At 39.1% G+C, this 23,551-nt stretch overlaps 1 long non-coding RNA gene across 1 annotated transcript in view; it reads right to left on the reverse strand.

The window, feature by feature from the left end:
- LOC142208785 (uncharacterized) overlaps nucleotides 1–23,551 on the reverse strand; it is a 176,942-nt gene that overhangs the window by 153,110 nt on the left and 281 nt on the right. The window lies entirely within an intron of this gene.

The following is a 23,551-nucleotide window of genomic DNA, read 5'->3' on the forward strand; positions in this document are numbered from 1 at the left end:
ACTTGATGGCTGACTATATAATATATATGAGGCTGACTCAAGTCTGAACCAAGGACATATATCAGAAGATCGAAGGATAAGATTTGTTGGATTTTAAAATGTCCGATGCTTCCTTCTTACAGGAGATAAACTGATGCCAGACATGTCTCGGCAGGAGCTTTTACCTCATGGAGAACACATGCATGCTTGGCTGAGCATACGTGTGTATGGGGAGGTGGAGAGAATAGCTGTGATGGTGTATGGGTACTGAAATTTATTATGCTGCCATATACATGAGATATTTATCTGCAGATCACTTGCAGATCTAGTTCATCTCTCTTAGGCTAGGTTCACACTAGCTACGGGCTCTCTATTGTTTAAGGCACGGACATGAAAAGCACTTTCCCAAGGGTAAATAATATATTTTAAAACTTCACTTTTATTGATAAACCAAAATAAAAAAAATGCAAAACTGATACCACACAAAGGGTTAAAAATTGAAGCGATCAGTTGCTGATCTTCTGCTTGTACAGCAACTTGCTATACCAAGGGCAAGGGCAAGTGAATAAGATGTGTGCTAGACCCTTTCTGCTAAATGCCCTAATCTCCCTGGTAGTTCAATAAAGAGTTTGTGGATAAACACCCAGCAGTACAACAAGTCTTATCTGGCACAAAGCTAATGTGTTAGATCAATGGCTAGACACCCTCTGAGGCTACTGGCCTAAGGCCACATCAACAAAGGTAGGAGAAAGACCTATTTGCTCTTAATTGGCAGTACACAACAGCAGAGTGTATACCATCACTATAAGGGCTCGTTCACATCTGGGAGTGGGGGTGGGGCGGTGGGGTGGATTTTCACCATATTTTGACTCAGGGAGCCAAGTCAAAATATGGTCAAAACCCGCCTGCCACGATGTCGCAGTCGCGGCTCACTCCACCCCGGAGTTGGCTCAAATGAATGGGCCGACGCCAGAGGTTGCGGCTGCCAGGAGGAAGCCGCGGCTCAGCGAACCGCAGAATCCGCCTGAAGAAAGGACAGCTCGCTAGTGGTCTTCATAGACCAACATTGTAAAAGGGCAAATTATGACGTGGATTCCGCTGTCAAAATCCTTTGGCCCTGTGTGAACTAGCCCTAACTCCACAAAACAAAAATTCCTACGCGTTTCATCAACAATGGGAATCCTCAGGGGCTCACAATTACTTTGCAGTAAAAATCGTTTTGCACTTTTTATTTTTGATTATCAATAAAAGTAAAGTTTTAAATATATTAGTTACCCTTGGAAAGTGCTTTTCCTGTCTGTGCCTTGAATAGAAGGGGTGACACCTGATTTTTCTCAGTGGGCCATTTATCTCTATTGTTCAGGTCCATCAGGGAATCCAAACGACAGAGACCTGGACTGCTGAAACAGCGGATACCTGTGGACCCCATTGACTGCAATGGGGTCTGCAGAGTGTTTTCATACTGAAAGCGGCAAAGGGAAAAGTCCTTTGTGCATGACTTTTCTCTTCGCTGTTATTTTGTGCTCCCTCTGGTGCAGATGTGAACTTTGTCTTAAGTGTGTGGCCATCACAGACATCAGATTCTCTGCAGGTTTCACAGACTTTAGTTGTATCTGCCAAAGACCAACAGTTAAATATCTTAAAAATATGGCCGGCTTTAGCCAAACTGAAATTTGGCTCCCATGGTATACACCTTTGGGGGGAGCAAAAAGTCCATGAAATGATATGACATTCATTTTATTGGGACCGGAGTAATGCTCCATTTTCCTCATCTTGGTGCTGTAGGGATAAAGAACACCTGCTGCTGGAGTCATAGATTGCAGATGTTTTTTTTGGATTTTAGATTATCCAAAATGGACATCCTCAAGGACAACAATCCCTCATCTAATAGTCACCTCACTCACAGTATTGTAAACTTGTTCCTGAGGCTGTGGGAGCGTTCCATCTTCCTCACTGAACCTCCCCCATAATTGAACAGGTACAGTTTTGGGGGAGGTCCATTCAAACAGATCTCTTATGCAAAGAGACAACGAGTAAAACATTACTTCATTATACATCATCCCATCCTAGGAATTTGGTTCAGAGCATACCTATCGGACACTTTTTAAGGACCAGAAGGATTTGTTCTTTTTTTTCAGTTAGCGTGATTTAGGCAGACGTTTCCACGAATGTGGTTATAAGGAATGATGGATACAGGAGGGCTTTAAACGAGCTATCACTACCCATCGTAGGGATACTTTGAAAACCGACTGAAGGACTCCAATCCTCAGAACCTTGTTCAGTTCATTACCATCTACTCCTCCAGAAGCTATGAGATGCAGCAAATTTTACATAAGTATTGGAATTTCTTGACTTTTAATCCTATTTTGCGCATTTACGTTAGCTCCAAACCAGCTATTAGTTACAGAAAATCTTGCAACCTAAGAGATACATTGGTTCGGAGTCATTATTCAGTTAATGTGCATCCTCATATTTTCGGTGTCCAAGGCCCCAAAGAGGGATGCAGGCTGTGTGGCGACTGCGTTTTCTGTCCTAATATTGAGGTAAACAGCGAATTTTGGAATTTATATAGATCACGTACCTTTCAGATTAAACATGTGCTTAACTGCCAATCTTTAGGTGTCATTTATTTTGCTCTTTGCTCTTGTAATCTGATATACTGTACATAGGCATAACATCTAGAGAACTGAGGGGAAGTGTGAGAGAACACGTCATTGGTATTCAAAATGCAAGTACATCCACGGATATACTATCTCTCAAAACTCTCCCTAAACACTTCAAATTGTTTCGTAACTGCGCCCCCTCTCTTCTACGGATACGAGCAATTGACCAAGTCGTGATCGGTTCAAGATCAGGAAATTTGCGTTAACAGCTTGCGTGGAAAAAGTATCTGCACTCTACATACAGTCCAACCCAAAGGTCTGAGCGACCTTTGGGTTGGACTGTATTTTACGCTCTATTTTTATAGTTTTTTTATAGTTTTTTTCTTTTTTCCATATTTAAATTTCATTACATAATTTTTTCCATTAATTATTCATTATTATTTATTTTTATCATTATTCTGTTTGTTATTATTAGTATATATTTGTCATCATATGAATTTTGTTCTCATACCAGTAGTATTTTTGGTCTAATTTTATATTGGCTCGTTTATTTCCTCTTTTTTATTCTTTATTGTTGTATTGTCAATTTTGTTCATTGTTTGTTCTACCTTTCTAGTCATTCACACCTAGAACATGTGGACAATCCGTTGTTGACATTTCATCTATAGTGAAGATCATTTTGTCAGTTTGCCCCTATCAGTCACTGTATGGCCTCATAAGGCAGCTGAAAACTCCACACTTTGTCACTGGGTCAAAGTAAGGCCTCCTCACGCTACTGAAACCTCCACACTGTTTCAAAGTGTGGCCTCCTAAGGCTGCTTCATTCTCCACATACTGCCACTGGGTCACTGTATGGCCTCCTAAGGCTGTTTCAATCTCCACACTCTGTCACTGGGTCACTGTTTGGCCTCATAAATCTACTGTCAACTCCACAGTCTGCACTGGGTCACTTTAGGGCTTCATTAGGCTGTTTAAATCTCCACACTCTGCCACTGGGTCACAACAAACATGTGGAGACTAAAAACAGGATATTTATATTGGTGAAGGACAGTCTTTGAATATGTATGATGTGCTAGGCTGTTATAGACACCATGCGATTTTGTAACACTGATACCACCCTTTCTACAACCCCAATTAGCAATGCCTGCAGCACTGCAACTACTAAGCTATCCTCCTGCTCAGCACAAGTCTTTCTGTACTAAGAAGGCAACACACACTCACTACATGGGAATTGCCCTGAAAGGTTTCAGTAATCTAATCTCCTATACAATAGCTGTAATGCTGGTAAGGTGTTGTGAGTAACCCCAGCATAACAGTATGTAAATGATAGGGATTAACACAAAGCAATAGATAAGGACTAAGGCAGACAAGTCCTTGCTCCTGCTTCAGTAGTCTAGTCTCCTATACAATAGCTGTAATGCTGGTAAGGTGTTGTGAGTTTAACCCCAGCATGACACTATGTAAATAATAGCAATAAACACTAAGTCCTCCCCTGGCTAGTTTACATAGAGCAACTCTGACCAGATAAGCAAACAAGGCCAGTGTGCTGCTCAATATAGGTAGGGATAAGAACCTGGCTAAAATTGCCTATTAGATATATAAACAAGCCCTTTCACTATCTATGTGTTTCACCCCCTAATTATTGGGGTTTATCAGGATTGTAGAAAGCTAAAAATCCAATGAATGGAAGCAGCTGGCACGCAGACTTTGCCGGCAGCCAGCCGCTTTACCCTCACCCCCCGGATGTAGTGTCGATGATTGTTTTCATACATTCTGATAAATGCTACGCTATTCGTACTTTTACGGGGAGAATAGTGCATCCAATGTACAAATTACAAGCAATGCACTTAATAGCGTAAACAACATAGTTACTGTTACAATTCTGATATCCTTTAATATTGAATACATTATTGGGGTCGTTATTGTGAAAACTGGTGGTTTTAACCACTTCAGTACCGGGCCAATTTTTGCTCCAGGACCAGACACATTTTAGGTTTATTTTGTATGTGCGGTTTTGAGGTCTGTAACATTTTTCTCATATGTCTCAGTCAACTAATTTTTGCATCTTTTTTCGCGGACACAGAGGGGTTTATTTTTATGTTGTTTTTATTTTCAAATGTGTTTTCTTTTCTTTTTTTTTTATATCCGGGAAAATATAAACAAAATAGGAGGGAAATTGTGTCTGGTTTTCAATTTATTGTTATTTTTTTTATTTAATAACACAGAATGTCACTGAAAAACTCCATAATATAGTTTTTCCTCTCCGTTACGGTTATTTTTATTCTGTATGGCGTTGTCGGGGGTGGGGCTATAACCTTTAATAACGGCGTTTTATTAGCGTATTATTAATAAACATTACCTGTCATCTCTCTGGGAGCTCCGGCTGAAGTTATAGCCGGCTCCCAGCTTCAGTAGCTGCAGGATCTTGTGCAACTGCTGTCTTCTAACTGGACGTACAGGTACGTCCTGTCAGAACTAGGCAACCACTTCCCAGATGTATATACTCTATGGGCGGTCCAGAAGTGGTTAATAGCGAATTTACAAGTGTTGCAACGGGAAGAGTCACACCCGAAAAAGCCTGTTATATTCAACCATGAGTTTGGATTTGTTTTGAGTGGATTTGAAATAAATAAACTGGGGCGGCTTTTCCATAGTTTCAATGTTAAGAGAAAGTCCGCAGAGGAAAACTCTGTGAACTTTCTCTTAAAAGCGCTGCAGAAAGAACCGCAATGCATTCACGCAGCGGTTCTTCCCGCAGCACTTTAGTGCTACGGATTCGGCCCGTGGGGCCTTAGCCTTAAGGCGTCTCGAAGAAATTTACCTTTGCGTGCCACAAAGTTAATACCAGAGTCCAGTATTTTACTTGTAATATTGTCTGTTTGCAAGATTGGTAAGTTGCATTTAATGATCTGTTTAATACAGTGAAATCGGGGACTGTATGGAGTGGAAAAGGTAACAGGAGGGATTCGTTTTTTCTCTACAGTCCGTGCATTATCTGCTAACAAATCCAGATGGTTTTTTGAATGAACTATGTTGATGGCTCTGTCAAGAGTCCATTGAGGATATCCTCATCTGGTTAATCTTTTGCACGATTATTTAGATTGTTTTAAGAATTCTCCTCATCTGAGTACGCTCTTTTCGTGCGGGTGAGTTCTTCAACTGGGACAGATTGTACGGTATGTTTCGGATGATTGGAATGACAAAAAATATATGATTCCTCCCACCACGCCATAAATAAATTGGCGAGGGAGGAGGAAAAGGGCGTCCCCATCAGGGCACCCCGCAGCTGCAAAAAAATTTCTGGTCAAAATTAAAATAATTATGAGTCAACAGAAAATGACTTAAATAATAAATTCACGTAATTCCTCTTAGTAGGAGCTGCAGCAGTAGAGATGATGGGATAGAGCTACCAGCGCCTGCTCGTGAGGAATAGATGAATAAAGAGAATTTATATCACAACATACCCATGAACAAGCAGACAGCCACAAAAAATTGTTGAATGTTTGAAGTACAGCCTTTGAGTCTCTGATTTACCCAGGTATTCGAAAAACAAGAGGTTGAAGAAGACCACCTACCCATGTACATAGATGTTCTGAAAAGGGGCCTATTTCTGCAATAATATGATGAAAGGGAGGGTTTTTAATATCTTTGTGTGTTTTGGGGACCCCATGAGAGATGGGAATAATGGGGAATTTGTTTATAGTTTGGAGGTAGGAATGATTCCAAAATAGACTCCCTTTGAAACTAACTTCTCCAACAGAGCAGAAAACTATTTAGTTGGATCTGTATCTAGTTTACGATAGGTAGCGGCATCATTAAGTGCCAGCATACAACCCCTTGTGTATTGTTCTTGATCCATGACCACCACCTTACCATCTTTGTCTGCTTATTTTAATTATAATTTTTTTATTTGTCTGTAATTCTGTTAATGCTTGGCGTTCTTTAAACGAAAGATTAGAATGAAAATTGGATTTACTCAAAGATTCCTTGAGTTTCTTACGATCTTCTTCTACGTTTGTTTGACAAAGGTGGTAAGATGGGGCAGGGGATTGTAACGGGTAGTATTGTGAATTTTGACTGGCAATTTGTACTGAGTGAATGTCTCTAATAGGTTTATGGTCACTAGAGTAAGCCAGATCCATCAGTTCCAGAATAGCTGTTTGTTCTGTCACTTCTAGACCTGTAAACTCATTACTTACCCTTTCCCTATTGGCTCCTTGTTTTACATGTACTGGGTCATGGTCTTTACTAATTTTATCCCGCTCAAAGAAATGTCTTTTGACAGTTATGAGTCTGGTGAATTTGTTTACGTCCATTAGAAATTTGCCGTATGCAAAAAATTTAACCCTTTAGAAAGAACTTTGTGGCGATGTAAAGAAAGATGAAACGACGATATATTTATAACATTGATAAATGTAATGATTATTCAGCTCACCGTATAGAAATGATTAAACAAAAGTCCTGGAAGCACGGCATACGGGTGGACTCCAGCCCGTCTTGGTACAAGTCAGAAGCAGGTAAATGAAGCCAGCTGTATCCAGATAGATGAAGAGTCCGCGGTAATTAAAATTTAACTTTTATTATAAATAAATAAAAAAGTTACATGGTAACCATGATGTCAAATCTTGTATTGAAAGCATTGACATTATCATTGATGCCTGAACTGCCTGAACTGGTAGATGAGTCCATATGTGTAGTAATGCAGGATGTACTTTGATTATCATTTAATAAGCCTGGATTTTATAGGGCTGTGACATCACAGGGGCTGCTTAGCTGCTGCTTAGCTGCACACTGGCATTGTGGGTGATCCCACTTTCCCAGAGTTCCCTTGTTCTAATAAGTACAACGGCCATTTTATTAAAAATGCGATTCAATTCAACGAAATGTGAAGAAATCCTGATTCTAGGCGAATTCAAGATTTCTTGAAATTCAAATCAAATTCCACTGCAGAATTGATTCACTCATCTCTAGAAGCTGATGTTATGGACACAGGGAGGAGGCCATGAATTTCACCACCTACACCAGCCCACTCTGCCACTGGATCACTGTATGGCCTTTTAAGGCTGGTGCAGCCCCCACACTCTGCTACTGTGTCACTATATGGCCTCATAAGGCTACTGCAACCTCCAAACTCTGCCACTGGGTCACTGTATTGCCTAATAAGACTGCTGCAACCTCCAAACTCTGCCACTTGGATACTATATGGCTTCATAATGTCTGTAAGTCACTCATGTCCTCCACAATGGTCTCTGAGCCAGGAGCCTGACAGCTCACAACTGCAGCTCCCACCATACTCTCCTCATCGCTAATTGCCCACCTACTGGAGGAAGCAGCTGATGTGTCCGCCAGATCTTGACTGGGCACTAGCTGCTGACTGTCCTGTAGTAGGTCATCCCCACACATAGAGTATTTCTCTAACTGAGGAAGCAAAAATTTACAGAAGAAGGTTGAGGACACGTGAGGGTACAGGTCCTGTTCCCAGGCCATGCCAACTAAGGGTTGTGTCTGATAAACCCATTGATTCTTCACTGAGGGTGTCTGATGTGACTTGGGATAAAGTGGATAACCTAGTCAACCAGTCTACAACTGTTGGGTTGCTGGTCAAGACATAACCGCTACTTGTCACTGGGTGCTTAGGCCTCTGTAAGTGACCCCTGATGCCACGCCCACTTACTCTTCTGTGACTTGTGCCTGCACCAGAAATATTTAGTCCTGTGGCTCTCCCCTGTGCATGGCCTGCTGCTTCTCTGTCTGATATACTGTTAGACCAAGAATTGTAATTGCAAAGGAAATTAATACAGGGCAAAAAGGAGTGTAATTTTTTACATTGAATTGAATAAGCCCCTTATTTCTACATTGAAGAGAATAAGACCCTTATTCCTTTCCCCACTAATGAATACCTTAAAAAAAGGCATAGATTATTGGATAAGAATTATGATTTATTTTTTTTTGCCAGTACTGTACCTCAAAATGGCCTGTAATTTTCAACTTGAAACAGAACGGCGAATATGCCCCATATCTTTTTCCCACTAATAAACACCTTTAAATAAGTGATAGAAATACCGCTAACTGCAGAGATTAGTGGCTAAGAATTATTGATTTTTGCCATGACTGTATTGACAAATAGCCTGTAAATCTATACTCTGAACACAATGGCATATATGACACAAATTTATTTCCCTACTAATAAATGCTTTTAAAAAGGCATGAGAACAGATGAGTGCAGGTATTAATGGATGATAATTCAGTTTTTTCCTGTACTGCAATGTAACAGGCTTGTTGTGTTTCACCTTGAACACATAGATATGAGTAATGAGCAGCAGTATAACGGCAGTGAGCGCTGCAATGTATATTAGGATTCTTGCTGTTAATGATGCCGCAACCACCCCATATTGTTGTTTGATTTTCTCCCTATAGTTTCCCTACACTTGTAATTCTCTTTCCCTGAACTTCTTTACGTTTCCTATCACTGCCTCTAGCTCTTGCTAATGTCTGTCCCTGCTGTCAAAACAATGTGAAATGACTGTACCTAAAATGTCCACTGGTTTTTATAGGGCTGTGACATCACAGGAGTAGCTGGCTGCTGCTTAGCTGCTCACTTGAAATTGTGGGTTGTTGGGGGAACACCCCGGGGACACATGCTGTAGGTTCCAAATTAAAACAAAATGGTTGCTGAGCTCGGGGAACCCAATGCCACACATACTCAAGGTTGTATATCAAAGTGTTCTGACATTTATTACATGTTACTTAGCTTTTATAGAGGAATAATGGCTGTATGCTAATTTAGGCATAACAAACTACATCACATAAAAATATGAGTTATCATTGGTCAGAGTATATAATGGGCATTTAAAAATGATAAATACGTGCATAAGCAATACGTGAGTTAACACATGGTTGTCCTTGTCATCCATTTTAATTTTACGAAAGTATTTGCACAAAACACTAAAATGCTCTTGTCCTTGATCTTTAGAACTGGTTTAGACTGATCTTTTATCTAATGGACATTCTGTATTTGTTATGAGAAACTAAGTAACAGTTATGAGAAACTCAGAAACATTCCAACTTTTTCCTAAATGTAAGAAAGCACAATTGTAAGTTTCTCACAATAGCTGCATCAGAGAGACACAACATTAGTGAAAGCAAGATGGAATATACGCAGACAAGATGGCGGAAAGCTAATCTCTCTTTTTACACAGATATTATTCTCCTTACAGGGTGATCCTGCTGTCCCAGAGTTCCCTGTCCATTGTTCTAACATGTACAGCGGCCATTTTATTTTTAAAAAATGTGATTTAATACAATGAATTGTTAAGAAATCTTGACTCTAGGTGAATTGGAGGTTTCCTGAAATTCGGATCAACTTCTGCTTCTGCAGAATTGATTCACTCACCCCTAGAAGCTGATGTCATGGATACAAGGAGGAGGCTGTGAAGTTTATAAATGTCATGATGTAAGAAGTGCAGAGGTAGCAATCACTATAGGGCCCTGGTGCCAAAGGGGAGTCAACGGCCTCTCAAAAATTTAAGCACCAGTATTACAGATAGTACATGGTGGGGCCAATAAGCTTTATATTACACCTCTTGCCATTCCAGCTGTCAGATCCCGACAATTACATATTGATGACCCATCCTAAGAATAAAGTCACAAATATTCAAGCCCCAATAAAGTTTTTTGCTATATACATAGAATATGGTTATTGATGGAGTGATGGAACAGAAAGTGTTTTTATAGTAGGGTAGTAGTGCAGGAGGCTTATAGGAATGTAGTGGTGTAAGTGATAAGAGTTTTGTACAATAAAGACAGAAGAATATTCAAATTTACAGGAATTTTATTACAAACCAATTGAATAAAAAAAAAAAAAACACTGAAAAATCTAAGTATGTACCTTTGAAAAGAACCATCTTGTGTTATACTAGGAAATTTCATATTTTGATTGAAACAAAGACTTTGGATGGATTCTGACACATAATTAAAAAAAATACAGATTTTTTTTTTTCATTTTAACCCTCAGTATAGTGACATTTCTGCCAACCGTAATACTGAAATACAAAGTTATGTTAAAAAAGGTAAAAATTCATCCAAGTAAACACTGAAACATACAATAGTTTGGCAACAAACATTCAAATATGTCTAAGTAAGCAGTGTCTATAAGGAAGCTACATATATGTTGTCTTATGTTGTACAGGATATTTGCTGGATAACGTGCAGTGATTGCGTGACTAGATGAAGCTATATATCAATAAAGTCCTATGAAGTACAGAGAAATATAAACAGAAACTGTAGCGTGTAGCTATGAAGGATCAGAGCAATAGACATTTATAACAGTAGTGTGAATGTCCCCATTTGTCAGCAAAGCGCCTTCAGGAATTGTGTGTTCTTTGTAGACATGAACGGAATGGATAAGTGCAGTCAAGATAACCCAAAAAAAAGCACTCAAGGAACAGGATGGGCTCATTGACTCTCCCTAATTATCAGAGAAAAGAACATCTTCATGTTCGGCCTCCTCAGCTTTACAGATTTCTCTCCAGGAGCTGTGTAGCTACATGTGCCAGAATCTCCAATTTGCTGAGATTTTCACTGTCAGGAGGAAGAGTGATAGATGGAGCAGGAGCAGAAGATGAAGCAGTAGCATCCAAAGAAGATGGTGGAGGAGAGACAGACCGAGGGGGAGTGATAAGCAAAGGTGAAGAGCGAGCCAAAGGAGGAGGGATAGCGGAAGCAGGAGAGACAGGTGGAGGTAGAGAAGAGGTAGACAGAGTAAGACATAAAGATAAATTAGTAGAGCTTGAGGAGTTCTGCAGGGGGTTGCTTGTTGCGTTTACAAATATACTTGGAGCAGAAGATGAAGAGCAGAAGATGAAGCAGTAGCATCCAAAGAAGATGGTGGAGGATAGAGAGACCGAGGGGGAGTGATAAGCAAAGGTGGAGAGCGAGCCAAAGGAGGAGCGATAGAGGAAGCAGGAGAGACAGGTGGAGGATGAGGAGAAGATGTAGACAGAGTAGGACATATAGTTGAATTAGGAGAGCTAGATGGGGAAGATGGACGGGGAGTTTCCACAAAATCTTCTGAGCAGCGAGGTCGCTTCTTGGGCTGCTGTGAAGATGTGCTGTCTTCTTTATTGTGGTCTTGTGATCTTGAGGAGTTCTGCGTGGGGTTGCTTGTTGCGTTTCCAAATATACTTGGAACATGAGCAGGATAGTGAGGGGTCCTGTTTCCCCTTTGCAAATTTCTGCATTGATTAGGGTCTATTCCAGCCTCACGGAGCATGTCTGGTAAGATCCTACGACGAGCATTGATAAACCAGTATTCTACCTACAGGTGAAGGAAGAAATAAATCAGTCATATTATTACATGTCCAAGCAAGATTATATAAACAATATATATATTATATAATGTATTCTGTAAGAAATATAAGCCCAAATCAGCTTGTAGTATTTTTTTATTTTTATTTTTAGATTTGCCTGTTTCGTTATGGCTAAGATCTATGTATTATACAGTATGTATGTTTTAGGAGGGTTCAGACGACCCCACTTTTAGCCAACCCACTGGGGAAAGATTAGTACAACGGGTCGCCCTCTGCTCAACATCACCTACCATTAGCAAAGAACACAGTCATGTGACAAAACCTTTTAGATCAATAATTTGCTGTAGAAATATCAGCTTCCTGCCACACCATTATAAAATGTGAACATGGCCTTTACTGCCAACAGCTAAAGAGAGGGAAATCCCTCCAGAAAACAAGCCCTCATCCTAAACAAGTGGCTTCTGATAGGAAGACTCAGAACTGCTATATGACAGCACAAATAAGTGTATACACTATGTATTTCTAGTGGTCAGTGTTGGAATTCTGTAAGGTGTGTGTGTGACCTGAGATATAGCGCGGCCCGCAATTTATGGTAAGTGTTATAGGACAAAAACTTTTAGAATTTTACCTGTAACAATGTGAGTCCAGTTATTTGTTCCAATATGTCTTTTTCTTCGTTTGTAGGATAAGGATTGAGCATGTGGTGACTTAGCCAGTCACGAAGAACTTTCACAGCCTCTTTGGGCAGATTTCCTCTGCGCCTCCTTTTGGCAGGTGGTGATTGTCCATTACTTCTTTCTTCTTCTTCTTCTAAAACATTTGTGCTGCTTTCTGATTTTGCTTCAGATTTTCTCTTTCTTTGTCCAGTAGGTTGACTATTCTTGCTACTCTCTCCTCCATCTGAATTATTGCTTGTGCTTTCTCTTTCAGATTCATTACTTAAATGATCGGTCTGATCCTCCTCCTTCTTGACCGATTCTGTAATACAAGACAAGGGGAGTCAAACAATGGTACAAATCCACATATAATAGCATTTATGATGTTTATGTGTAATATTCTCTGAATAATAATATATATATATATATATATATATATATATATATATATATATATATTAGGAAAGGTTATTACTAAGTGCTGCACATGATGGGTTAGATAAGGGAGGAAAAAATAAAAAACTAATAATAATAGTAATAACAATAAATATAAACAGCAATAATTATGAAAATATATATTAAAAATATAGATCATAACAATTATAAGATAGATAGATAGATAGATAGATAGATAGATAGATAGATAAATAGGGACCATAACAATTCTAAAAAAAAAAAAAATGTATAAAAATATTAACCAGAACAATTCTAAAAAAAACAAGTTGATGTGGGAATGTGTAGATCAGAGGTACTGTGCTTGGTGGTAAAGTGAGAACAATCAACATACTTAAAAAGGTTGTCTGCTCCACTTGTGGTATTGAGGAGTTCTGCGTGGGGTTGCTTGTAGTGTTTTCCAATGTACTTGGATCAGTATTAGAAGACTGAGGGGTCATGTTTCCCCTTTGCAAATTTCTGCATTGATCAGGGTCTATTCCAGCTGCACGAAGCATGTCTGGCAAGATCCTTCGACGAGCATTGATAAACCAGTTGTTAATCTACAGACGAAGAGAGAAAAGAAATCAGTCAAATTATTACATGTCCAAGCAATATTATATTTTTTCAACTGTCAAAAAAACTATTCATGCCGTAAAATAGTTGCCAGATTAAAATTCATCCCCACTCCCACACACATTGCACCACTCTTACCCTTAGGTTTTGTCTGGTATTGCAGCACAGCTCCATTCACTGTAATGAGGCCAATCTGCAATACCAGATACAGGCTGATGACAGGAGTGGAGCTATTTAGGGGTTGTGTTTGTATTCACTTTTTACCTGCTCTCCATAGAAGCATATGGAAACAGTAAAAGAAATAAATAAACCAAAATGACGCTGCTTTTTTTTTCTCTAGATTTGCCTGTTTCGTTATGGCTAAGATCTATGTATTATATAGTATGTATGTTTTAGAAGGGTTCAGACGACCCCGCTTTTAGCCACCCCACTGGGGAAAGATTAGTACAACAGGTCGCCCTCTGCACAACATCACCTACCATTAGCAAAGAACACAATCATGTGACAAAACCTTTTGGATCAATAATTTTCTGTAGAAATATCGGCTTCCTGCCACACCATTATAAAATGTGAACATGGCCTTTACTGCCAACAGGTAAAGAGAGGGAAATCCCTCCAGAAAACAAGCCCTCATCCTAAACAAGTGGCTTCTGATAGGAAGACTCAGAACTGCTATATGACAGCACAAATAAGTGTATACACAATGTATTTTTAGTGGTCAGTGTTGGAATTCTGTAAGGTGTGTGTGTGACCTGAGATATAGCGCGGCCCGCAATATATGGTAAGTGTTATAGGACAAAAACTTTTAGAATTTTACCTGCAACAATGTGAGTCCAGTTTGTTGTACAAAAATTCCTTTTTCTTCTTCAGTAGGATAGGCATTGAGCATATGGTGACTTAGCCAGTCATGAAGAACTTTCACAGCCTCTTTGGGCAGATTTCCTCTGCGCCTCCTTGTGGCAGGTGGTGATTGTCCATTACTGCTTTCTTCTCTTTCTAAGGGAATTTTGCTGCTTTCTCCTTCAGTCTGATCCTCCTCCTTCCTGACTGGTTCTGTAATGCAAAACAAGGGGAGGTCACAAACAATGGTACAAATCTATATATAATAGCATTTCTGATGTTTATGTGTAATATCATCTAAATAATAATATATGTATTAGGAAAGGTTATTACTTGGTGCTGCACATGACGGGTCAGTTTAGGGTGGAAAAATAAAAAACTAATATTATATATATGTATATACCATTATAAATATATATAAATAAATATATAGATTTATATAAAATTATGTAAAAATATAGACCATAACAATTATAAAAAATAATATAAAAATATAGAGCATTACAATTGTAATATATAGATAACCATAATTTAAAAAAAAAATACATATTAATATATTTCTATAAAAAAATGTTAACCAGAACAATTATAAAAAAAAATTAAAAAAATAAAAACACCTGAGAGGTGTGAACACTGCAGTAGTTGAATGCATCCCTCAAAATGGCTGCCTCCTGGGAGTGTATGGGGCTATGTGTACACATAAGTGGTCTTTGCATGCAAGTAGTCAGTAACATTGTTTGCGCACCCTGAGAAGAGATCTTTTCACCTTCCCTATTATTAGCATATTCCTCTTCTGACCTTTCCTCATTTACAGCACCCCCTCCCCCATACCAAATAGTGATAGTAACTTAAATAATTTGCCCAGTTTGGACATATAAAATCTATTTCTACAAGTATATAAAAGAAATGAACCATGCAATATTTTATTTCATGTTGCAGGATAAATAGGTCTGGTTAGTATTAGATTTCCAATAGCTCTTAGTATATATAAATTATAAATATTGGTTATATAAAATTTCTAAAAATATAGAGATTTAAAAAAATGTACAAAAATAGTTGTTCAGCTCTTATAAAAGAAAATATCTATTCTATGCTAAACATACACTCTGTAACAGACAACACACAGGTATTGTGGGGACATTAGGGACCCTTGTAATAAAAGGGTGGATATGGATAGATACTATCGGCCAAATCAGACCAAAAGGGAGAGTAGAGAGTCATATACATTAGATTGACAACAGATCACATCACAAATGTCAGCAATACATTAATAAAGGAACATAAGGTTTTGCCTATCCATAGGACATGGAATAAGTGTGTAATGGCAGGGGGACCCCTGATCATGAGGACAAGCATGTAAATGGGGAGAATGATCCAGTATGTACAGTAAGGAAGGAAAAGAAAATAAGAAAAATACATTGTAATTTGTAGGACAAACCACATTAAAGTATAAAACTGGACATATAATAAGCAGAATAAAATGCATACATCTTTCTATACAGCACAACAGTCAAAATGTCCACATATAATGTACAGTCCAAGAGATACAATAAGGCAAAGTTTAGGGAAAAAAAACACATGTGGACAGACAGTACAAGCACATCGTCCAGCACAACAGTCCCAAAAACCCATTATCACCCCCTCTCTGCACTATGGAGGTCATCCATGTTATAGGCTCCCTTATAATACTTAAGGTGGAGTTTTTTCATTGTGTGGTTTTGCTCACACTGTGCATCAAGCAGATGATCGCCAATGCTTAGCTTAGATAATTTGCAGAATAACAGATAAAGTGCAAAAAAAAAAAAAATCACCCAAAAACAAAAATCTCCCTTACAGATCAGAGTGACAGATTACGGAGTGTCCCTTTAATCATCATAGTAAGATACATAAAGCCAAAGACTTACTTTCAGATTTGTAGCTCATGATGATTCCTCTGTGGTCCTTCAGTCCAGGTGAGCAGAGACGTCTGTCTTACAAACAGATGTTCAATGTTCTACTGACTGTTGGAGACATTCTGGGACAGGTATAGTGAATTTTTGGGGCGGAGCATCGCAGTGATTGGTCGCCCTGGCTAGAAGTGGACAAGGTGTTAATTAATTTCCATCAGGTTTCTGTCACTTGTTGTCCAATGAATGAAACTTCTATTCTTATTTAACTAACCCTATTATAGCCGAAGTGAATACACTTAACCCCTCGTTTGCTGGTTCTGTACATGAAATGATGTCTCAGCACATCTAAGAGGCTTCCCAGCAAATTGTCTATCATCTATGGGTTCCGATAATTGTCACATTGCTTTGTCCCATGGCTGTCTGGGCTTTTAAATACTTGCCATGTGTAATTTTTGACAATTCTGTCAATCCTGTTTATTTAAGAGCACAAATGTGTTTTCTTTTGAAAATGATCTTTACCAACAATGCAGAGGGACCGCGATGGGCATGAAATTTGTGCCAAGCTTTGCAAATATTTAAAAGGACAAATTTGAAAAGGATTTTAATTACTCCAAACATAAATGGATAGAAAACATTGTATTCTATGTAGGTTAAATAGACAACCTACTTTTCATATAATAATAATAATAATAATAATAATAATAATAATAAATTGTATTTATATAGCGCCAACATATTCCGCCGCGCTGTACAATTTGTAGGGTTCAAATACAGACAGAAAGATACATTACAAAGAAAGTCATTTCACACAATGGGACTGAGGGCCCTGCTCGCAAGAGCTTACAATCTATGAGGTAGAGGGGGTGACACAAGAGGTAGTGGGGGGTGGAAAAACACCCCTGAGGCCTTGTCTGAATTTACTATTCACTTGAATACAAATAACTGAGGACTCTCATTTACAAGTAGTAATTCAAAGTCACAGCTCGAATATTTAGATCTAGTTCTTAGTTCACATAACAATAGAATCACTACCAAGACTTCTTTCAAAAAAGTGGATGGGAATAGCCTACTTGATTTCTATAGCGATCATTATCCTAAATTTTAAGTCCAATGTTCCTTTTTCTCAGTTCAAACGACTGAGAAGAAACTGTTCATAAAGAAAGATTTTGAGGATCAGAGTAAAGTTATGAGTAAAAGGTTTTTGGTGAAAAGATACCCCCTGTGAAATCATTAGAGAAGCCTAAATTAGGGCATAAAATTTGACCCAAGCAGAATGCTTGGCCCTCAGACCCACAAATAAAAGCCAAAAAGAAAACCAAGAATGTTGGCAAATGAACTTCTTTACAATTTATAATAGATCCCACGGAGTGATAAAAGATATCTTAAAACAACATTGGTGCATACTCCGGAATGATCCAGTTCTAGCAAAATTTTACCAAAAGAACCAGCCATTACATTCCGTACAGCCAGGACGATAAAAAACATCCTGGCTCCTAGTAAACTCCAGACGCCCAAAAAAACAAATACTCTTCGTCCATTATCAACTGATACTGGCGGAACCAGAAAAGGCGTATACAGATGTGGCAAAATACGGTGTAAATGTTGTCTGTTCATTTGTCACAATACCTTATGTTTTAAAAGTAACAGTACAGGGAAAATGTATCCAATCAAACAATATTTTTCTTGTGAGACAGATTTTGTAGTATATCTTATCACATGTGACTGCGGTTTACAATATGTAGGGCGAACTACGATATCATTAAGAAGCAGGATCAATGACCACAGATTTAATGTCTCCAAAGGATACCAGAAACACAGTCTATCCAAGAACGCATCTGAAGTGTATCATTGTAATTTTAAACATTTTCATGTTATTCCAATTGAACAAATCCCTTTCTACACGTCTAATCGGTTTGAAAAACTAAGGAAAAGGGAAATGTTTTGGATTTTTAAACAAACTAGTAACCCATTAACTATGTACATATATATATATATATATATATATATATATATATATATATATATATATATATATACAGGGTGTCCCAAAAAAAATGTATACACACCTTAAATAATTGTAAATTTGGGGTTTATTATAATTTGAATAATTTTCAACATGTAAAAGAATTTACAAATATCATTCTATTGTCTTGTTATTGCGTGTTCTCAAACTCAGTTTAATGGGCTCAGTCTGTAAAGAAAGAACAAATAATTGAGTTATCAGCTGCTAAAATGTGTATACATATATATATGAAAGAACTCTTGTTATAAAAACATCAGCTTCTAGTACTTTTAGTCCTTCAAACCTATCATTTTAGTTACATTACATAGAAGTATATGGTTATAAAATTTAATTAATTAGACTAATTTACAATGATGAGCTCAATTTTATCTTTTTAAAGAAAAACATTGGTTTTTATTAGTAGTATTGCCCTGTAATAAGATTGCCCTTCACCAATACTGAAGGGCACTTATGTATTTGATATATACCTGACTTAGTTATTGTATTTTTAACTTATTTTTTCATATCACACTCCTGATGAACTGGGCTTTAGTTTTGGGCTCAGTGAAATGCGTTGAGAGGAATGGGGACTTAGTGTTGGCCCGTACTGGGATGTATTTTGGTATGGAAGGATTGAGCAGACTGTCGGGCATTTACTGCTTATTGAAGGCATCTGTGTAGTTATCCTTCCCCAACAAAATAAGTGTGTGTGTGTGTGTGTGTGTGGGGGGGGGAGTTATTACTCACTCATCCCCAGTATTGCTCTTTCGTATAATATGTGCTATACTCCTTGAATGGGCCAATTATAGTATTATACAGGCACTATTATAGCCTACAGCAGAGACTACGTTTTTTAGTGGAAACTGTGGCAGAGCACAATACTGTAACAACTAAGTGTCAGCTTGCTTTCATATTGTATCTGATCCACTAATTATCCTGTTGTGGTGTAAACAAATCGCACTTTTGTGTAACACTGACCTTTATTTACATTGTTATCCCTGAAATACCGGACCTTGCATAACAAAAAGTGAACAAGTGTGGATCAGTGTAACAAAGGTTATCACTGTTTTATAGGTCTTTTTGTAACATTAGTATACAGGGAGTTTTCTGTATGTATAGACAAGAACTATCCCTAGACTTAGGGATTAGCTGTATGTAATGAAGAAAATCTTCTCTTTCCCTACATTTGGTCTGCAAGGATAAACCTAACATCAATCTGGCCTTATCTTTTTAATATTTACATGGGTTTTTATATGATCATCAATAAAGGTTAGGTTTTATTTTATATTTTTTGTATCCTTGCCATTGGAATTTGGAAATAATCCTTTGTGTGAAAGCCTGCACTGAAATCCACTTTTGCCCCTTTTTCTCTTTTGGCATTAAGAAATCCTCATGGCTTCTAGTTGTGAGTTTGGGGGAGTTTAGATGTAATACAGCTGGAGGGGGAGGTCACTTCATAGTCTTCAAAACCCTACCGATCTGCTGGTATAGGTCTCAGGTGCTATAAAGCATAGAAGTGAGCATAGAAGCATAGAAGTGTGGTTCTGCTGTGATATGAAACCACGGATCTTGGATAATACACAAAGGAAAGTTTGCACATGTGGCCAGAGCATATCTTATTGATATATTGATTTAGAATAATATGACATTGTGTAAAGTCTTCTCTTGCTCTAGTATCTGAGTCAGACTGAGCGTTCCCACACTGGAAACAATGTGAATAAAAATGCTAATAAACTACCATAGCACATAAGGCCATCCACCTTCAGTAATTCACCTTTTCTATAGCCAAAGGCAACATTTTGTTGCATCCCAACCCCTCACTGTTCCTTGACAATGTGACAGAATAAAAAAAAAAAACCTCATGTCAAATAGAACATTATTATGTTAAGAGGACAAAAAAAGGTTTCCAAACATTCATGCTTCATGTTGTTCTATTGTACTTACCTGTTATGAGTCTTCTGGAGTATTTCATGGTAATGAGTTGCAAATTTACTTTTGTTTTCAGAAGCCAGACTCTGCTCCATGTGAATTACGGTTTATTTACATGATTTATTCAGACACAATGGATTTCAACACTTGCTTAGCATGATATGCACTTTGTGTAATTCAGCTTGACCTGCTCTTACACCAAAATTAACAAAATTATAAAATAAAAGCAAAAACTTAAAGTTTTATCATCTTTCTATCATTATGCACTCAACCATATTTTTTTTCAGTATAGATCTGTAATTGCAGATAGTATATGAACCTATTTATTTCTATAGCACCATAGTTTTTACAGATCGGTGTCTGGGCCGTAGAAACCCTCTGTAAAATATGGAGCAGGGGGTATTTCTGTCTGTATTGGCTGCACAGATAAACAGACAAATCTATATGATCATCAGGGGTGTAACTTGCAGGGGTGCAGAGGTTACCCACTGCTCACCCCTGTAAGTTAAACTCAGAAAAATCCACCGCTCAAATTCAGTAGTGGGCACGTCTCATGTGGATGTAGCTTAAAGGGGCTGTCTCATAACAAGGATCCTATCTATACTGCTAGTTTATGTGGATATAAGACTTTTCCTAAATACATTGGTTTATCAAAATTGCTTGTGTGGACTACACTTTCTGGGTTACCCCTACTAGATCGCGTCTGACGAAGGTCATAACACTGAAACGTTATCCTTAGATCTAGTTTTGCCTACATACCAGTTCTATGCCTTATGTCCATGGTGTATCAACTGTAATGTATTTTTCACTGCTTCAATAAAAACATTTTTTTGCATCATATCCTAACAAGTGTGCATAGCAGAATCTTCCTATATGTATGGCCTCATAAGGGCACAGCAATCTCTACACTCTGCCCCTAGGTGTATGGCCTTATAAGGCTGATGCAATCTCCAAATTCTACTACTGTGTCACTGTTTAACCTCCTCACTTTACTGCTGCTTTCTTTCTGCCACTGGGTAATTGAATAGACTAATAAGGCTGCTGCAACATAAACAATCTGCCGCTAAGTCACTGTATGGCCTCATAAAGTTACTGCAAACTCCACACTCTGCCACTGGGTCAGTGTATGGCTGCAATCTAAACATTCTGTCACTGTATGGCCTCTTCACACTTCTGCTGCCACTGCACTCTGCCACTGGATCACTGTATGGCTTCAGGCAGCTGCAACTTCCATGCTCTGCTACTGGGTCACTGTATGGCCTCATAGGGCTACTGCAACTTCCAAACTCTCCCACTGGGTCACTGTATGGACTTATTAGGCTGCTTCAACCTCCTCACACTGCTGCATTTCCCCCACTCTGCCACTGGGTCAATGTGTGGCTTCATAAGGTTTCTGCCACATCCTCACTCTGCAAATGGAAAACTGTATGGCCTCATAAGGTTGCCGTTAACTCCATGCTCTGCCACTGGGTCAATGTATAGCCTCGTAAGGCAATAGCAACTTCCACATTCTGCCACTAGGTGTATGGCCTCATAAGTCTGTTGCAATCTCCACATTCTGCCACTCTGTCACTGCTCACCCTCCTCCCTCTACTCCTGCCTTCTCTTTCTGCCACTGGGTAAATTTTTGGCCTCATAAGGCTGCTATAACATTCACAATCTTCCACTGAGTCACTGTATGGCCTACTTATGCTGCTGCAACCTCCACACTCTGCCACTGGGTCAATGTTTAGCCTCATAAGGCTACTGCCAAATCCACACTATGCCACTGTGTCGATGTATGGCCTCATACTAATGTTTCAATCTCCACACTTTACAACTGAGTCACTATTTGGCCTCCTTGCGCTATTGCAAGCTCCACAAGCCTGACGAAGTGCACTAAGCACGAAACGATCGTCGCTGTTTGTTTCTTTGCATCATTCTGTCTTCTGTACCCCGATGGTCAAGGTTTGACCCTTTTTTTAAAGAGGATGAAATAAAAACGAATGTTTTATGTATCCCGTGGCCGGTGAGTGCCCTGTTTTCTACATTTCACAAGCTCCACACTCTGCCCCTGAGTCAATGTTTAGCCTCATAAGGCTACTGACAACTCCACACTCTGTCACTGGGTCACTGTATGGCCTCCTCATGCTACTGCAGCCTGCACACTCTGCCACTGGGTCAATGTTCAGCCTCATAAGGCTACAGCAATCTCCACACTCTGCCACAGGGTTACTGTAAGGCTTCATAAGGCGGTTACAATATAAACATTCTGCCGCTGGGTCACTGTATGGCCTCAAAAAAACTGCTTCAACCTTCACACTATGCCACTGGGTCAATGTATGGCCTCCTCACACTGCTGCAATCTTCACACTCTGCCTCTGAGTCACTGTATGGCTTCATAAGGATGCTGCAATCTCCCCGCTCTGTCACTGGGTCACTTTTTGGCCTCATAAGGTTTCTGCCACATACTCACTCTACAACTGTTTATCTCTATGAGCTCAAAAGGCTACTGCCCACTCCACATTCTGCCATTCCACTGGGTCACTGTATGGCTTCATATAGCTGCTTCCACCTCCACACTCTGCCATTGGGTCACTATGTGGCCTCCTTACGCTACTTTAACCTCCGTACTCTGTCATCTCCATATATCTGCCAATAGGTCAGTGTATAAGCCTCATAATGCAATAGCAATCTCCAAAATCTGCCACTGGGTTACTTTATGGATTCATAAGTCTGCTGCATTTTAAGCATTCTGCCGCTGGGTCACTGTATGGCTTTTTCACGCTACTACTGCCATCCTACTCTGCCAATGGGTCACTGTAAGGCTTCAGGCTGCTGTAACCTCCACATTCTTCTTCTTGGTCTTTGTATGGCCTCATAAATCTGCTGCAGCTTGCACACTCTGCCACTGGGTCAATATATGACCTTCTTACACAGCTGCATTTTCCACACTCAGCTACTGGGTTAATGTATGACCTCATAAGGATGCTGAAATCTCCCATCTCTGCCAGTGGATCACTGTATGGCTTCATATAGCTTCTGTCATATCCTCACTCTAAAACTGGGTAACTCTATGGCCTCTTAAGGCTACTGCCATTTCAATGCTCTGCCACTGGGTCACTGTATGGCCTCATAAGGCTTCTGCCACATCCTCAGTCTGCAAATGGGTAACTTTGTGGCCTTATAAGGCTGTTGCCACTTCCACTCTCTGCCACTGGGTCACTGTATGGCCTCATAAGGCCACAGCAACCTGTACACTCTGCCACTAGGTATATGGCCTCATAAAGCTGATGCAATTTCCACATTTTGCCACTGTGTCGCTGTTTACCTCCCTTACTCTACTGCTGCCTTATTT

This window comes from Leptodactylus fuscus, chromosome 6, assembly GCF_031893055.1.
Source record: "Leptodactylus fuscus isolate aLepFus1 chromosome 6, aLepFus1.hap2, whole genome shotgun sequence".
NCBI lineage: Eukaryota > Metazoa > Chordata > Amphibia > Anura > Leptodactylidae > Leptodactylus > Leptodactylus fuscus.